General features: G+C 44.9%; 1 protein-coding gene across 4 annotated transcripts in view; it reads right to left on the bottom strand.

Moving 5' to 3' along the window:
- Positions 1-18,349, bottom strand: part of TTLL1 (TTL family tubulin polyglutamylase complex subunit L1) — a 219,674-nt gene that overhangs the window by 103,857 nt on the left and 97,468 nt on the right. The window lies entirely within an intron of this gene.

Genomic DNA, 18,349 nt, shown 5'->3' with positions numbered 1-18,349 from the left:
AGGCTTTGACGTATGGCGTATTCAGGAAAATATTAAAAGTACCTGGGATAAACAATATACAGTGTTTGACACAGTCATGGTCAAAAAAAGTTGATGAAAGATTTATACCAAACCAAAATATAATAATCACAAAGACTGGTGAAGATAGGGTGATTCTATAGGAAAACCAAATTACTATTAGATTGGAAGTGGACTGCAGAAACCATTAATCCAAAATACCCCCTAAGAAACCATACAAGTTCTAGAAGTAGGCTTTGGAAGATAGTCTCAAGAAACGTGGCTGGTATAAATCGGAATAAAAAAGGATTGGACGAACTATTGGAATTGGACAATGCAAAAATTGTCTTTTTGCAAGAAATGTGGGTGATGTCAAAATATGTATTTATTAATCAGATAAAAATTAGCATATAGGCAAAAAGGATAAATAGTGGCAGATCTTGTGGAAAATTAATGATGTGGATACCATCTTTAATGACCCTAGGGGGAATACCAATCTAAGATGAGGAAAACATTTTCATAGTAAGGATTTTAGACGGACTACAAGAAAATATGAACAGGGGATGATAAAAAACATGACTGTAATAAATATCTATATTCCAACTGATAAACAATTTGATGAATGCTTGATATTTAAAAAATACAATTATAGAAGATGTTAAACTAAAATATGTAATGATTCTGGAGCCTTTAACAAGTGATTTTGAAGCTAACTTTCCATCTTCACTGAACAAAGAGAAATCTAGAAATAATTTAGAAGCTTATATGAAGATATCAACTCAGATACTAAAGAACATAAAAAGCAAACAAAAGAGAAATACATCTGGATATCCCTTCAAAGCGTGTAGCCATTTTAATAAGTAATGAGAGGTTTACAAGTGACCAAATGCAAGCTTCCTAACTTACTATAGTATACTATCAATAGAACTGGTACCTCAAATCAAGGATTTTCAGATTATGGGATATTTTGGAAGTGATCACAGATGTCAGTAATTAACCACGCCTCGAAAAATCATAAAAATGTTAAAGACCTGCAGGTCGAGTAACTTGAATAATCTACTCAACCATGACCGTTATGTATTTGACCCGTAACTGGGTCCCAGTTATGTGACCCTAGGAAAATATTTTCCTTTACAGAGTCGCCTTTTTCTTCATTCTCACATGAGTGTACCTTCAAATATGTGGGTTCAGCATTTCTGCTGTACAAAAAAACTTTGTTTGATAAAATGGACTAAACGTTTGCTCCACGCATAAAAATAATCTAGCCCTCATATAGGGGACATATGATCCATTACTTGCCCCTTAGTTTACTAATAGCATTGCTACCAGGGCAGGAGTGTTTCTATGCTTATGTTTAAACATTCTTTTTTAATAAATATATTACTGTCATTTACAGAGAGAAAATTTCCATGAAATGTCCAACAACCTTCCCACTAAGTTGCAGCTTAGATCTGTGAAAATCGGGTTTCAGAAAACATTTATTCTTTGCACATCACCAAGTAAAGTGTTCTGATGTGTTTTCATCCTATTAAAATACTTTTTATATCACACAGAAGTGCAAACAATGGGCTTTTCTAAATTTAACTGAAGCCACACATCCTCCATCCTATATTATGTTAATGCACCTGCACTGCTCCCACAAATCAATCTGAGGATACTAATTTAATTTTTAGCCTCCAATTTCAAATTCCTTGACATTAACAGTAGATTTAAAAAATTTCAATTGTACATTTAGGCACTTTATTTATATACACTTTATTAACCTGTTAATAGTGTTTAATATTCTAAGCAGTCGAGGCTCCCCTCTGGAGGCTTTGCTGATTTCTGGGGGTCACTAGACCGCAGGTTGGGAACCCCTGCTCTATGCCATTCCACACAGTCTTACTTCACTCTATAACACACTACAACACTCCACTCTATGGGAACTGCACTCTACGAAACACTGTTCCACTCCACAACACTTTTTTTTTGTTAAACTGGTTTTATTGACATTTATCGTTTAATAACAAGCAACTCAAATCAGTAATAGCCTTGAGCCATATACCAGGCGTGTCGCCCCCCCCCCTTTGCCCCAATTCTAATCATATCAATCCTCAACAGTGTTTAGAACTACATCTAGCATAGAACTCAAACATTCCCACCAGGAATAGGTGCAGAAGTGCATAAATATGTGGTAACACGTGCAGAAAAAGAGAAAAAGAAAAAACAACAATACTAACAACCAAACTATGGCGGTCATTCTGACCTTGGCGGACGGCGGAGGCCGTCCGCCAAGGTACCGCCGCTGAATGACCGCACTGCGGTCAAAAGACCGCGGCGGCCATTCAGACATTTCCTCTGGGCCGGCGGGCGCTCTCCAAAAGAGCGCCCGCCGGCCCAGAGGAAATGCCTTCTGAGCCGGCGTAGTTGCAGGGGTGCGACGGGTGCAGTTGCACCCGTCGCGTATTTCACTGTCTGCTTAGCAGACACTGAAATACTTTGCGGGGCCCTCTTACGGGGGCCCCTGCCGTGCCCATGCTATTGGCATGGGCACGGCAGGGGCCCCCAGGGGCCCCGCGGCACCCCCTACCGCCATCCTGTTCCTGGCGGGCGAACCGCCAGGAACAGGATGGCGGTAGGGGGTGTCAGAATCCCCCATGGCGGCGGAGCACGCTCCGCCGCCATGGGGGATTCTAAGGGCAGCGGTAAACCGGCGGGAGACCGCCGGTTTGCCTCTTCTGACCGCGGCCGAACCGCCGCGGTCAGAATGCCCTGCGGGGCACCGCCGGCCTGTCGGCGGTGCTCCCGCCGACCCTGGCCCCGGCGGTCTTAGACCGCCGGGGTCAGAATGACCCCCTATGTGTCCTGTCTCCCACAGCTCGTTGTACAAAGTCTGAGGATATAGCAGAAAAGCAAAGGAATCACACGCACCTGTGTCACCACAACACCAATCCTTCCCCAATGTCCCTCCCCGTGGGCTGATGCTTACACGTGGAAAAGGTGCAGATCCCTAAGGCGCAGGCTACAGGCTGTGACCGGTATGCGCCTGGAAAGGAACCTCACCAGAGGGTCCCAAATGTAATCAAAGCTTCTCCTGGAATTTATCAGATAATCGCTCCATAGCGAGCCCGCGCCACAGACTAGTATACCACACTGCTATTGGGGGCGTTTTTGTATTTTTTCAAATATGACGCTAATACTGTCTTTGCTGCACCTAGTGCCAACCACATAGTAGAACGATCGCCCTGTGTTTGGTGTTGCAGTTCTGGAGCGCGCAAGCCCAGTAAAATATGTGCCGGTGAGGACGGGACAGGGTAACCCAAAATCTCTTTTAAATGTGACAGGATTTTGTTCCAGTATGGGCGAATAACGGTACAGTCCCACCAGATGTGCCTAAAATCTCCCAACATCCCACATCCCCGCCAACACCTGTCAGACACCTGGGGATACAGTTTTTTAAGTTTCTCTGGGTAGAGGTACCAATTGTAGAGAATTTTATAATGTGCTTTTCTAGCTCCCATGGAGCAGTTATATTTGTCTATGTCCTGAAACAGATGGTGCCAGAGACCCTCCTCGACCTGGGACTCCAGAACCTGCTCCCAGAAAGACAGATGCCAGGGGGTATAAGCATGCTGCTCCGATGCCAGCAACCTGTATAGTGAGGAAATACTACCCTGCGCTACCCCTCCCTGCTGAAGATCCCTGGTGGCCGCCGCCCGCATATGAGGTTGAGTAACCCAGTGGAGTAGTTGATTATAATGAAAGCGCTGAGAGAGGGGTAGATGAAAGTCTCTACAGCAATTTTCGAATGTACGTACGTTCCCCATGGAATAGATCAGCGATCGTCAAGCAGCCTCCCTCCCTCCACCTATCAAAAGGACCTGGGGTAGCTCCCAGGGGAAAGGCCATGTTATAGTGGATTGGGGTATAGGGCTAGGGAAAGGTTGTGAGCCTGTAGGCTCTTGTCACCGTGTCCCATACCTTAAGGGTGGTAGCGGTGGAGGTGCTGAGATAAGCGTTCTTCAGGCAGTCTCCTTTGGGTTTGCACAGCACATCCCATAGTGTCAGCCCCGTCACTGCCCTGTCCATGTGTAGCCACAACTTGTCGGATTCTCGGAGTGACCACTCAGCGATAACGCGGAGCTGTGCCACTCTGTAATATATGAGAGGATCCGGGAGGGCCAAACCACCCTTGTCTCTGGGGAACATAAGCAATTTATTGGATAGCCGAGCTCTAATGTCTTGACAAATGAACCGGGTGAACATCTTACGAAGCTCTGTGTAAAAATCCTTAGGAATGTCAATGGGCAGGCTTTGGAACAGATATAAAAACCGTGGGAGTACCGTCATCTTAATGGTGTTGATATGACCTAACCATGAATGCCAGAGCGTCGACCATCTCTTAAAGTCCGCTCGTAGCATCCTAAGTAGGGGCGGAAAATTTGCCTTAAACAGGTCGGCAACCCTGGTGGTGAGCCTGACTCCCAGGTACAAAATTTCTTTCTTGGCCCATACAAATGGAACAGTGGCAGCTAGCACTCCCATCTCAGCGGTAGGAACTGTTAAGTCAAGGATATATGATTTCCCCCTATTCACTTTGAAGCCTGCTACCTGCTCGAAGAGGCCGATCTCCTCCTGGAGGGTCAGAAGGGCCGTACGTGGTTGAGTAACAAAAAAGCAAAATGTTGTCGGCAAACAGTGAGATCTTATGTTGGTCAGGGCCAAATTGGATGCCTTGAAATTTCGGATTGCCCCGTATCCGGGCTGCCAGAGGTTCCACAACAAGTGCAAAAAGCTACGGGGAAAGGCAACAACCCTGTCTTGTTCCCCTGGAAAGGTCGAAGCAATCGGAAGTCACCCCGTTGACGCTTGATTGTCGCATGGTCGCTAACAAAAAGGACCCTTCCACCCGGTCAAAGCCTTTTCAGCGTCCAGTGCCAACAGCATCTACAACACTTTTTGCCACTCTACACCACTCCATTCAACTCCACTATACTCGTCTACTCTATTCCACTCTATGCCACTCCACAACCCTCTACTCTACTCTACGCCACTCAACTCTACTCTATGAAACTAACTTTTAGCTATGCTAAACAGCAGTCAAGCTGGTGTACACCATGGCTAAAACACATTTGCAAATCCAGTAGCCCTTCCATAAGCAAGACCTACTGGGTTTGCCAATGCTTGTTTTGCTAAAGTTGTAAAAATGTATCAAGCCAACAACATGGTTTATGGCTCAGCATCTTTAAAACTTTACATTAGATCTATGTGAAAATAAAGAATTCTATAATAATAAGAGAATACAACAAGCAATACAAAATAATAATCCTAAAACAAACAATAAACAAATCTTCAGTTTGCTTAGGTTGTCAATAAGGACTGGTCTGGTCCATTTGGACCAAAGTGGCTTTATCTCAGGCAGAAACAGGTCACTCACTATTAGGCAACTGCTAGGTCTTCTGGGCTCTCTGCTAGAGGGGGAATCAGAAGCGGATGGTCTGTCTATGGACCTCGAGAAATCTTTTGATACATTCAACTTGTCATACCTATGGAATCAAATTGTTAGGAGTTCCATGACTAGATCAAATAGCAGGGATAATAGGGGCAGCCCTGTCTAGTGTATCTTTGGATCTTGATAGGCTCGGATATTGTGTTCTCTATCTTCATCCTTGCACATGGGTATGTGTAGAGTATTCTGGTTCAATTAATGTTAGTGACCCCTTTACCTGCTCTTTTCGTGACCTCAATCAGAAAGGGTAAACAAGTGGGAATAAATATAGCTGGGAAGGACCATATAACATTGCTGCATAATGATGATGTGTTCTTTTCTTTAGAAGCCGCCCTGACCCACCCCATGAGGTCTCAGGCACAGGATTGAGGCTAATTGGGCTTAAACACATTCCAGATCAGACAAGCAGGCACTAAAACATCACGCCACATACCAGTGTATGGTTTGGATGGGAGCCAGGTTCATATAAATATCTGGGCATTCAGGGGTTTCGTGACAGAAAGGATACTGAGGTTAATGTGGGGAGAGTGATTAAATCACTGTGAAGTAATGTACATTTTTTGGCAAAATCACTAATCAGCACTATGGTAAGGGAGGCTCTCTCTAAGATAGTGATGTTGCTGTAATTTCTCTATTATTTTACTAATTTGATGCATAACATCCCAGTGAATTACTTTAAGAAGCTAGACTCACTCCTACCTATTGACATCAGTATGGAATAAAGGCATGCATAGAATGGCTACAAATGCTCAAACCGCTGACATAAATGTTGTTTTAAATTACCCAAACTAAGAGGTCTATCACCTGGCATCTCAGATTCAATGCTGAATGGCTATCTAACCCACCTCCAATAGAAACAGAATGGGCATGACAAACAGATTAAGAATTGAGAGCTAAATTCCCATCTGGCTTTTCCAAAATAAATGCAAGGAGACATAATTCTCACACTTGTAATAGCTGTCTCACAAAACTGGAGAATGTTCCTATTTCAGTATATCAATGAGAGCACTATTTAGGATACGGTAAGCGGTGAATCAACCTGGGGGCGATATGACACAATCACAATGAGTGACACGTATGATGATGAGAAAATAAAATCTTTTGCAAGACTTGATGGAAATGCAAGATGTACCAACAAACCCATTCTTAAAATATGGTAGTTTCATAGGAGTGTTATACACTAAATGGGGACTGACAGTTTTCACAGAACCTGAGAAGGCCCGCACCCTAGATACCATACTGACTCTTTGTAATGGGAGGAAGGCAATTACACAAATGTAAGAGTTACTAAAGAGGGACTTGAGTGGGAAACTTGACATTTAGAAAGATACCTGGACCCAAGCCTGGGTCGAGAACTTACAGATCAGCAATAAGTGACAGCACAGCAGTAACAACCCTAATCTTCTATAAAGCTAACATTTATGCTGCAGAACTATGGCCCTCATTCTGACCTTGGCGGTCTTTTCGCAAGACCGCTGAGTTACCGCCGCGGTGAAGACCGCCGACCGCGGCGGTATGCCGCTGTGCGTATTCCGACCGCTAGGAGCGTTCCGCCGGGAAACCGCCAGCAGCCACACTGGCGGTCGGCAGGAAAGTGGAGACTGGTCAACCTCCACCGCCACGCCAGCAGAACACCGCCCACAGAATTACGACCCACATATCTGTGTGGTGGTCTTCTGTTGGCGGTGTTCTGTTGGCGGTCACCTCCCCATGGCTCCCGTCGCCTCCCGGAGGACCAACACACAAGGTAAGTTGATCGTCCGTTAGGGGAGGGGGTGGGGGGGTGTTGTGTGATGTGTGCGTGCATGGGGGTGTGCGTGTGAGTGTGTAGAGGGGGTGTGTGAGTGCGTGTATGCGGGCGGGGGGTGCTGCTGTGTCTATGGGTAATGTGTGCAGTTCGGCGGGTGCGCATGTCTGCATGTATGTGTGCGGGTATGTGTCCCCGTTGTGTATGTGTGTGTGTGTAGGGGGTGTGTGCATGTCGGGGTGAATGTATGTGCATGTCGGGGGTGGGGAGGGGGTTCGTACCACCTCTGGGTGGTGGCAGGGGGGTGGAGGGTGTGGGGGGAGGACTCGTGGGGGGTAGTGGGGGGTGGGGGAGACCCCTATCAGTGCCAGGGAAGGAATTCCCTGGCCCCGATAGTGCCTACCGCCATGGTTCGCATGGCGGTTCCCGACCGCCAGAAACCGCGGCGGTAAGCAGGGTCATGATACCGTTGGCGGTCTTGGGACGACCGCCGGGCCGGAGTGCGCAAACTCCAGCCCGGCGGTCATGACCGCCGTGGCGGTCAGAGTGGGGAAGTGGCAGTCGATCGCGGCGGTGACCGCCGCGGTCAGAATGCCATTTTTTTGACCGCTGGTCTGTTCGCGGTCCGACCGCCGCCTCTCCGCCGACCGCCAAGGTCAGAATGAGGGCCTATATCTGTACAGGGCATACCTCACCCCCAAAAGGTTAGCACAAATGTACCCAGCAATTTTGCTGAATGCACTAGATACGGTGTACAGGAGGCAAGACCTTATCATCTAAAATGTTCCTGCCCTGCGGTGACAGATTATTGTAACATGGTGATCTCACATGTGCATTAGGGTGGTCTGACTTACTGAGCCCACAAGAGTGGCCTCTTGGGGTTATTTTCTCATCCGAATAAGGATAAGGTGGGTAACAGATTTCTAGATTTAGAGCTGGTATTAGCTAAAAGATGCATAGCTACCAAATAGAATCCATTATGGGTCCAAGAGCAGAGAAGAGGGCTGAACTTCAATAAATTGGGCTGAGATTGACATGGAAATACTGCTTCTGGGAAAACTGCAGGGAAAGGGCACACAAGAAAACACTAAGGTGTGGGAGGCAGATATACTGTGATTCACAAAGTGATCAACTCTAGCACCACAAGGTCAAGATGGTAACACATAGAAAACATATGGAGGTTTGAGGCAGGAGCGAGATGAGAAACCTTGATTTTTCAGAATTGATCACTCATGGTCTCCCCAGTAGACTACACTCACTGAATACATGTACTCGACCTCACCCACTGGAGCAACTCCATGGTGCTAGGACACATTACAGGCAATTTGTGATTTAACTTTATACGTATAGGACGGCATAGTTAGCCCCCACCCAGTTACTTTGTTATTCACGTTTAATACAACAGGTAGAATATGGTATGATTATATAACACTAGATTAATGATTAAGCAACTAAATATAAACACAGAATAACGTTGCACATGTGTAACTGTCTTTGATAATATCAGACATATAACAATCTTTTAAAAAACATTGACGCTAAGGATGATCCCATAATAATGAACACCACAGGGGCAAAAATAGGCAATCGACACAAACGCTAACACTTACCTAACGAACACCAACCCCTAAATTACCCAAGTTATAACCTTAATCTCACCTCTGGACCCTAACATATATATTATCCTGACCATAACGTGAAAAAGCACAACCTGGAAAAAAATTTGACTCCATCTAATGGGGAATTTCTTAGCTTCAGTGAAGAAGAGATCTAAGATTTTAATAAAGACAATGTATCTTCATTTTATATTCGTCATGATGGAATTCCTTTACAATGTTTTATTTTCTCATAATGTGCATTTACAGTATGCTTTCTTACATTTCAAGTACAATTCTCAGCCAACCTAGTCTAAAACCACAAAAAAGAATATTCATATTCAAACTTCCTACACTATACCGCAGAGCATTAGTACCAAGACACAGCCCCTATTTGAACTTTTCTGACATGCAAAAATCAATTGAAAGACCTACGGCCAAATGTAAAAAGCTTTTTCCTCGTCGCAAACAGCCTGATTCGCAGAATCGGGCCATTTGCGACAAGAAAAAAGCATTTGGCAATGCACAAACCCATTTTTGCGATTGGGTAATCTCTTTACCGAATCACAAATAGGGTTTGTGAGCTGCCATTAGGAATAGGTGTTCCTTTCCTAATTGCGAGTGGCAGTGCGATGTATGATTGTTTCGTGACCGTGAATGCGGTCACAAAACAGTCACAGTTAGCACCAATTTCAAATTGGTGCCAACTCATTTGCAAAACGGGAAGGGTTTCCCTTTGTGAATGGCAGCAAAAGTATTTTTTCGGAGCAGACAGTGGTCCGATGGACCACTGCCTGTTCTGAAAAAATTAAAAGAAAACTTTTCATTTTTATTTTTGAAATGCATCCCATTTTCCTGTAGGGAAAATGGGATGCATTTCACAAAAGAAATTGCTTTATTTAAAAGCAGTCACAGACCTGGTGGTCTGCTGTCCCCAGCAGGCCACCATCCCTGTGAGTGCAGCCATTCCCACCGGGGTTGCAAATTGTGACCTAAGTCATGAATATTAATGAGGTAGGTCATTTGCGACCCCATTGGGAATCGCAAACAGTGTGAGGTACACTGTTGTACATATGGTTTTGCGACGCGTAAATGAGTCGCAAAACTCTGGGTAGTACATTTGGCCCGTAATGCTTCAGTAATTATTGTGAGTGCTAAACGGCAGTCAGTATTTATTTTGGAAGGCTTTGATTAGGAATACTGTCAATAAAAGTGAAGTATAGCCAACAAAACAATTTTTGTAATAGTGATTGTATTGTGTGGTGATCCAGACATGGCATGGTCTAAACAGGATCTTACCACCAGTGTAAAGAGTGACAGTGGAGACAGAGGGACTACTTCAAAAGACATTTTGATCAGGTAAGTTAAATGGAAATGAGCAGTTAGGTTGACTGAATTAAGTCAAATGAATATTAGTGCATATGGCATTCCAACTGCACAAAATCTACCAAGTGGCCATATTGTCTGAAGTTGTATTTTTAGGTAAGTGGAGAACAAACCTAGAGAAGCTGCTCGGTGTGGTCATTAGGAATTTTTGGAGCATGTACCAAGTCTGAACTCTGTGGTTAAATACAAACATCTCCTATGTATTTCCCACACTAAACGCAGAAGAAAATTAGTTACTTACCTGTAACTGCAGTTCTCCAGTATTGGTATCTTTCATAGATTCACATGCTTGAATCATCCCCGTCGTCGAGGTGGGAGCCTCACGGTAAACTTAAATATATAAAAAGCAGTAAGTCAGTAAAAATAAAACCAGTAGGCCCAAGTAGGCCTCATAAGGTATTTTACAGTCTATCCACTTTGTTTTGTGAAAAGACCCAAACTTGAGTATCAACCAATCAGGATTCAGCCCCTCCCAAACACTCCCAACAGAGGCTGAATTCCCTCAGATTTTCTATTAGGAGTGTGAAGTTTAATATCTGTATAATAGGGGAGCCTCTGAGGGGAGGAGGGTGGGTCGCATGTGAATCTATGAAAGATACCAATACTGGAGAACTGCAGTTACAGGTAAGTAACTAATTTTCTTCTCCAGCATTGGATCTTTCATAGATTCACATGCTTGAATCCGAGTAACGAGCAGTAATGTTTTCTTACTTACTGAATTACATTGACTGTAATTCCATCGTAATTCTATACGTGATGTGATTCACATTAGTTCAGTTTCAAATATGCACTTACATATAATTATATTTATATTCACAAACATACGAATATAAAAGCAATAAAATGTGTGTGGCAAGAAATCCTGACACAGTTTATGCTATTATTATGGAGAATACGACACGTTAAACAGTAGAAGAAAATGAACCATTAATGACCATACCTCGAGTGTGGTGGTGGGATGTGTAAGAGGCTCACCTTAACGAAATAGATGCCTCAGCACTGCTTGTCCCACTGCTGTATCGACCTGGTTTGTCTCCTCTAGACAGTAATGTCTTGTAAATGTGTGTTGGCTGGACCATGTTGCTGCTCTACAGATGCTATGTAGTGGTACACCTGCAAAGAGTGCCGCTGAAGTGGCTACCGATCTTGTAGAGTGGGCTCTCACCTTGGTGTGGAGCGGCTTTCCTGCTTTTGAATGGCAGAATTGAATCGCCAGGCCAATCCATCTTGCCAAAGTCTGTTTGGACACCGCGTGTCCCTTCTTTGTTCCGCCGAATGCTACAAATAATTGATCCGACTGGCGGATGGCCTGAGTTTTCTGTAGATAAAACTTTAAACATCTTTTAATATCGAGAGAATGTAATGTTTTTTCCGCCACTGTTTGCGGATTTGGAAAAAAGGTTTTTAAGATGACTGGTTCATTTAAATGAAATGTTGAGGGAACTTTCGGAATGAATTTAGGATTTGTCCGCAGGATGACACCTGAGTTTGTAAACTGGAGGAACGGCTGTTTGATGGTGAAAGCCTGAATGTCACTGACTCTTTTTGCCGAAGTAAGAGCTAACAGTAACGCTGTTTTCCATGCGAGGAATTTTAGGTCAGCTTTGTGGATCGGCTCAAAAGGAGCTTTCATGAGTTGCATCAACACAACATTCAATGACCATAGAGGCGGGGGTTTCCTAATTGGCGGGAAGACCCGAAAAAGGCCCTTCATAAATTGTTTGACAATTCTTGTGGAACACAAAGAGAGTCTATCTGGTGATCTGCGGTATCTGGAGATTGCTGCCAGATGTACCCGTATGGAAGAATATGCAAGTCCTGATTTTGCCAGGAGCAGGAGATATGGAAGTATCTGTTCCGGAGTAGAAGATAAAGGATGTATATTTTCCGCTGCACACCAAACACAAAACCGTTTCCATTTAAGTCTATAGGTTTTGTTGGTAGTGTCAGCTCTAGCTTTTGCTAAGATGTCTCTACACTCTGGGGAGATTTAGAGATTTAAGTATTCATTGTGTTCAGGAGCCAAGCCGACAAATGAAGAGACGACGGATGTGGGTGTGTGACTTGTCCCTGGTGCATCGTTAAAAGAGTCGGACTCTGTCTGAGTGGTAGATGTGGTCGTTCGGAGAGCATGAGGAGCTCCGTATACCATATTTGTCTGGGCCATCTGGGAGCTATGAGTAGAAGTCGACACCCCTCCGTCTTCATTTTCCTGATGACTCTCGGAATGAGCGGGATCGGAGGAAAAGCGTAGGCATAAACTCCTGACCATCTCATCGAAAACGCATTCCCCCACGAATCTTTTTGGGGAAGCCAACTTGCGTAGAACTGGCATTTCTTGTTCTCGAGAGTGGCAAATAGGTCTAAGTTTGGTTTGCCCCATAATAGAAACAGGCCATTGAGAGTTTTCTGGTCTAGCTCCCACTCGTGATAAGGAATTACTGTCCTGCTCAAGGTGTCTGCTAGAACATTGATCTGTCCTGGCACATGCTCCGCTTTTAGTGAAATATTGTGTTTGATGGCCCATGTCCAAATTTGTTGGGCTAGCTGCGAGAGTTGTAGGGACCTTGTGCCTCCTTGCTTGTTTAGATAAAACATGCTGGTCATGTTGTCCGTCCGGATTAAGACGCTTGAACATTGTATCTTTGGCAAGAAAGCTTTTAGAGCTAAGTGTATTGCTTTGAGTTCTAGATAATTGATATGGAGCTGGCTCTCTTGCTGATTCCAGATTCCGCTGATTTGCAGGTCCTGGCAATGTGCACCCCATCCTTCGAGAGAGGCATCCGTTGTTACTATGTAACTTGGTGTTTGAAGAAGAAAAGACAGCCCTTTTGAGAAATTGGTTGGAGTCGCCCACCACCTCATAGTGTTCTTCATTAGAGGCGTTATGCGAATCTTGTCTTCGAAGGAGCCGAGGACCTGTGTCCATTGTATGTCCAATTGCTCTTGCAGGGGTCGCATATGGAGCCTGCAATCTGGGACTAGCGGAATGCACGATGATATCATTCCGAGCAATGATTTGTAGATGCGGACTGAAACGAACTTTTTTCTGGATAGGTTGTCTGCCAACGAGGTTAACTTTTGTTTCCTCTCGTGTGATGGGTACGCTTTGCTGCGTACTGTGTCCAAAATTGCTCCCAAGAAACTCAATTCTTGTTTGGGGTATATCTGAGATTTCTGGTAGTTGACTACAAACCCCAGGCTGTGTAACAAATGAAGGCAATAGGAAATATGATTTGTTACTTGGAATTTTGAGGGTGCCTTTATAAGCCAGTCGTCCAGGTAAGGGAAGACCTGGATACCTGCCTGGCGAAGATGTGCTGCTACTGGAGCTAGCATTTTTGTGAAGATTCTGGGGGCTGATTTGAGACCGAATGGTAGAACCCGGAATTGGAGGTGCATACTTCCTACCCTGAACCTTAAAAATTTGCGATGGTTGCGATATATGGGGATATGAAAATAAGCATCCTGGAGGTCTAGGGATGCCATCCAATCGCCCGTGTTTAAGAGACGCAGGACATCCTGCAACGTTACCATCCTGAACGATTGTTTCTTTAGAAACTTGTTTAGTGCTCTCAAGTCCAGGATGGGGCGCCAGTCTCCTGAGGGTTTCTTGAGAAGGAAAAACCGGGAATAGAATCCCTTGTTCCTTTGAGATAAAGGGACTGGTTCTATTGCTCCTTTTGTTAGCATTATCCTTACTTCCCTGAGAAGTTGGCTCAACCTCAGAGGCGGTGTACCCGATGGAGGGACACTCGGTGGTGTTTGGATAAATTCCAGAGTATGACCTCTGGTCACCACATCTAGTACCCATCTGTCCGATGTTATAGCCTTCCACTTGGGGAAATAAGAATTGATGCGACCTCCGACCTTCAATATTGATTGGGGAGGTGTTGAGATTATCCGCTGGTCATTGCTTTCTGCCTGTATCTCTTGCTCGGGCAGCTCCTCTTCCTCTAGCCGGATGTTTGTAAGCTGCGGCTGGTGGTAATCGATAATGCTGCTGTTGTTGATGGTGCTGATGTCCTGGTCCTGTGGAGGAAGATGTATATTGTGACCTGTATTGTTGGTATCCACCTCGAAAGGAGTAATTACCTCTACCCCTTGCTCCACGAAAAGGTAGTTTTTTATATTGCAGGGTACCTAGGGATTTTGCCGTATCGGTATCCGTCTTGATAGCCTGCAGCATATCATCGACATGTTTGCCAAACAAACTCTCTCCATCGAAGGGCATGTCGAGAACACGAGTCTGGACTTCTGGTCTGAATGAAGTAGCTTTAAGCCACCCTTGTCTGCGCAGGACTGCTGCTCCAGCTAATTGTCGAAAGCCAGTGAGGGAAATATCTATTGCACTGTCTATTATCTCTGCGGAAACCCTTTCTCCCTCCTGCAAGACCTTTTTAGCCTCCACCTTGAGATCTTCTGGCAGTGAATCTACAAAAACGGACATGTCTGCCCACATCTGCCGATCGTACCTTCCCAGGATGGCGAGGGAATTTGCCGCCTTGACCGTTACTGCAGCAACCGAGGAGAATTTCTTACCGATATTGTCTAGTCTCCTTCCCTCTTTGTCTGGGGGAGACGCAATAGGTGTAGAGGGGTTTTTGGATCGTCGTTGAGCCGCCTGTGATATAACCGAGTCAGGTTTCGGTTGTGAGACTAAACAGGCCGGAGAATCATCTGGGGCCTTGTATTTTTTCTCTAGCCTTGGCATTTGTGAAGGCACTGTTGCCGGGTTTTTCATTGCCTTCAAACCCTCCTGCCATAAGAAATCCACAATAGGTATGGCTCTTACAGATCTCTTTGATGGCTCTTTAAAGTCATACAAAAAACACTCAGTTTCATGGGAAACAATTTCCAGGCCAAAACGTTTCGCCGCTCTCTCTATGATATTATGGAAACCTCCTATGTCTTCTGGAGGAGAATCCACTGGAGCTGCTGGAGGTGGAGATGGTGTGGGAACGAGATAGTCGTCCCATTCACTAGCCGCTGAATCTGCTAGCTCGCCCTCTTCCCTTTCGTCGTCCGACGAGAGGTAAGCTTCCGGAGCTTGGCTAGTTACAGGTCTACTAGCCTGTGGCGTTTCGGAAACATTAGTAGTTTGAGCTTGCTGGTAACTCTGAGGTCTAGGTGGCGTGGACTGAGTTGACGGTGGGAACCTTTTATAGTAGTCCTTCAACATATGTTGTAAATCTGTCACTAATGTGCTAGGCATAGCTAGAGGCGATGGTTGGTTTGCCTGTGGATAAGATGTTGAAGCATAACTATGCTGGTAATGTTGATCCTCTTCTTCATCAAACTCTTGACATTTGACATTTAGTTGGGACGGGCTACTAGCTGCCCCAAACATTCCTTGAACGTCATCATCCTCATCGTCTAAAAGATGTTGCGGTGGGTATGGCAGCACCTTACTTGGTGATGTATGCATCGGCAAAATGTCAGATGGCTTGTCCCCTATATTAATAAGGGAAAGGGGTAAGAATCTGGTGGACTCCTCATGATGGTATGAGGAATGAGCTGGTGAAATGTCCAAAGGTTTGTAAACTGTTAATGCTGTGGTGATCGTCGGATCCATCGTCGACGGTTCCCTCGTCGACGGTTCCCTCGTCGACGGTACTGTCGTCAACTGTACTGTCGTCGACGGGTCTCTCGTCGACGGGTCTCTCGTCGACGCTTCCGTCCATGACTGCGTATTTTCCTTAGTCGACGGTCCCTTCGTCGACGGGTATTTTAGCGACGACGGTCGCTTCGCCGACGTAGTTTGCGTAGATGGGAGTGCCCTGGATGATTTGTGAACCCAGGAGGCCTCCGCTGTCGACAATGTGGTTGCCGACGAAGCTCTTTTGAAGATTTTTGCAGTAATAATCGTCGTCGATGACAAAGGCGACGACGTCATAATCATCGGTGAGGATGGTGTTGTGAACGTCGACGATACCGTGGTCGCTGTTACCGTCGACACTGTCGGGGCGGTCGTCGACGGTTGTTTTTTCACCAAAAAGAGTTTTTCTGACTCTTTTTGTGGTGACAGAGACAGGGATGGTTTCTTTGAGGTGCTTTTCCGGTGTAACGGCGTAGTAGGTTCTGAATGAACCTTTTTTGGTCCATGTTTAACTGCCTCTTCAGTTAAGACTTGTTTAGTCTTTTTGTGCATTTTTCTTGGTGGTTCATCCGCACCTCTATCTCTCTCACCTGTTCTTTTCTGAGGGCGAGAAGTTTGTGGTGACTCTTCGCTGTCTGATGAAGGATGCTCTAAGGCTTTCTGTTTTTGCAGCCATAAGAGAAGTCTACCCTCTCGGTCTTTGAGGGTTTTTTGACTAAAGGTGCGACAGATTTTGCAGTCTCTCACCTTATGGTCTGGATGAAGGCAGTAAATACACTTCTTGTGGGGGTCATCAATATGTAGTCTCTTCTTCCCACAGTTGTCACAGTCTCTGAACAGACCCTTCTTTGCCTTTTCAGACATAGTAAAGTTGTAACTAGTTTCCTGAGAGAAAAAACAATCTTCAGTCAGAAAATAGGAAAAAAACTGAGCAGAGCTCAGGGAGACTCCCTTCACACGACGTGCGGTAGAAAATCTGAGGGAATTCAGCCTCTGTTGGGAGTGTTTGGGAGGGGCTGAATCCTGATTGGTTGATACTCAAGTTTGGGTCTTTTCACAAAACAAAGTGGATAGACTGTAAAATACCTTATGAGGCCTACTTGGTTTTATTTTTACTGACTTACTGCTTTTTATATATTTAAGTTTACCGTGAGGCTCCCACCTCGACGACGGGGATGATTCAAGCATGTGAATCTATGAAAGATCCAATGCTGGAGAAGTGAAAAATTCTCTAAAAACACAGGTGGCGGTAAGTACACAATTAAGGTGTGAAGGTTCGACAAATACACCCATAGTCCCATGGGGTTTAAGGAAAGGGATTTCTAAAGATGGAAATTCCCAGGTGGGACACAAAATGTGGAATGTTGGTATTCCTGCCAAATGCAATACCTGTGTATATTCACCTTGAGACAACTTGCAGGTATACGAACTTGGAAATTAGGAGAACACCTGGAAATATTCAATTTATGTAGATTTACAAAACCACTACTTTGGAATTTTATGAATCCCACACATATAAACATCTATACAATTGTTGGTGTGAATCTACAATGCAGATTTTGTTTTATAATAAACGGACTCTGAGTGTTGTTAGCTCACTTCTTACCTCACATTTTACTCCATTTTCCGATCCTTCAGAAATATCACTGACTAATCCAAACGAAGAAAACAATGCTTTATTTATTATTCACTTTTTACAACTTTCTGATGTTGATCAAATGTCTTACACTACAGCAACACTCCCATGATCATTCTCGACCATGTTTTTAGGTCTACTGAAAGAAGACATTGCTTCCTAAGGGTTAAAACCTTCAGTTTTAAAATGCAACAGTTCCAGAAAATGTCCTAAGGATAAACAGTGCTTCCTTTCATCGGGCTAATGTCTTACCCAAAATATTAATTTATACTGTATATCAGTAGCGGCTCGAAGGCCGCAGAAGGGGAGAAAAGTGCGGGAGGGAGGGGAGGCGGGAGGGAATAAACATTAAATTTAATTGAAAAAAAAGATTTTTAAATTAAAAAAACACTTGCCTCCCAAGACGCTCCTCTGTCCCTCGGCGCTCCTCTGCCTCTGCAAGCACAGACTCCCAGCCTGCCCTGCACCAATCCTGACACTGCTCAGAGCAGCATGAGGATTGGCTGGGAGCGCCCAGCTAGGGCGCTCCCAGGCAGACTGGGAGCCTGTGCTGTGCTGCTGGGCTGGAGAGAGTCTACAGAGCATGTGTGTTTGGCCGGCCGTCTCGGGCCGGCCAAACACACATGCGCTGTGAAGGGGGAGTGTGTGCACTCCCCCTCCGTGCACGTCACCCCCATGGCCCGCCCCTTCTAAAGAAAACGATAATAAACATGGTTTAACATGGTTTTCTTTAAAAGGTTTTGTAGCTGCCGCTGCTGGAAGCGGACACTCCTCCACCCAAACGAAGGAGCCGCCACTGCTGTATATGCATGCACTTACTCTGGTTGGAAATAAGTCCTTCAAATAGAGAACATAAATTCAAATATGTACTTTACCCAAAAGGGTAAATAGCATTAGAAAT

The sequence above is a fragment of the Pleurodeles waltl genome, chromosome 4_1 (genome assembly GCF_031143425.1).
Source record: "Pleurodeles waltl isolate 20211129_DDA chromosome 4_1, aPleWal1.hap1.20221129, whole genome shotgun sequence".
Classification (NCBI taxonomy): Eukaryota; Metazoa; Chordata; class Amphibia; order Caudata; family Salamandridae; genus Pleurodeles; species Pleurodeles waltl.
The sequence above is the reverse complement of the archived record's forward strand: the minus strand, read 5'-3'. Positions and strand labels throughout refer to the sequence as shown.